This window comes from Schistocerca serialis, unplaced genomic scaffold (assembly GCF_023864345.2).
Source record: "Schistocerca serialis cubense isolate TAMUIC-IGC-003099 unplaced genomic scaffold, iqSchSeri2.2 HiC_scaffold_128, whole genome shotgun sequence".
NCBI lineage: Eukaryota > Metazoa > Arthropoda > Insecta > Orthoptera > Acrididae > Schistocerca > Schistocerca serialis.
Genome location: NW_026047491.1, coordinates 6,317 through 7,500, shown reverse-complemented (window position 1 = coordinate 7,500; position 1,184 = coordinate 6,317).

Below are 1,184 nucleotides of genomic sequence, written 5' to 3'. Positions count from 1 at the left end.
TCAATCGGACCAGCACACTGCAGATGGCCACCGCGCTTCGCACCGGGCCCGCGAGGACCTACTTTGGCCGCAAGGCGCCGCGAGCAGGGGGCGCCGGCGCGCAGCTGCGCCGCCTGCCGCGTCCGTCGGCCGGCGCGCCTGCCACTGGCCGCCCCCACCAGCCGGCTGTAGCGCGTGCGCCCACGCACCGCGCTGCCAGCACGCCGGGCGGCCCCCCCTCACCGGCCGGGGACGGTCCCACCCAGCCACCGCCGCGTATCGCCTCACACCCAGATCCCCTTTCGCGTTCGTGGGCATGGTGGGTCCCCTTTCACGTTCGTGGGCATGGTGGGTATCCCTGAAACAACCGGTTAATAGCTCGACCGATCGTCGCCAACACTGATTCACCTCTAGCGAGAACAACCGCACCACAACGGGTTACCTGTTGTTCATTTGCGTAACGTCACCAGCAAACGTAGACGTCCATCGCCATTTGCAACGAGTATTGCATGCCTGTGTCAGGTGTCACAACACACTACGTCTGCCCACATAGACGCAACAACATGTGCACGCCTCGAGAACACGTGGAAGGTAGCCCCCGTACGTATGCGGTGTCCATTGCGCGAACGACTGTCAGCCGGCCTCTGCAGGATGTCGCAGATGTGGAACGCGGTGCAACATGCTATCACGGTGTGTGAGAAGAGACGACTACGTCCGAATACACGCTCCACTACATCAACAGACTGCTCATGCTGATCGCCATCCAGGGCGTCCGTTCCTCCCACACGTCTGAATGGCGTACCACACTGCAATCCAGCTCTTATAGGGAGACGACACGTAGCTGCGTGCACAATATTTGGACTGTATGGTCTGCCGTTGCTAGGCGCAGTCGTCGTACGGTCACACATGTGCCACGATGTATCATTCAGTACATACGGACCAATGTGCAGTACAGTTTGTGGGTTTTGCGTACATCGGCGGACAGGTGACAGGCCGTACCACAACGTAGGCTGAGTACGTCGGCATGCGAAGGGCATTGAACATGCAAACTTCTCAACGACCAGCTTGCGAAGGCAGGGGGGAAGGGGGGGGGGCATGTACGTCCTGCTGCTATCCACATTACAGTGTATAGCAGGAGCATGTGGAAAGTCAGCAACACCTGCAAGGTGTTTAACATGACGCGATACACAGGGGACCGGGCAGTG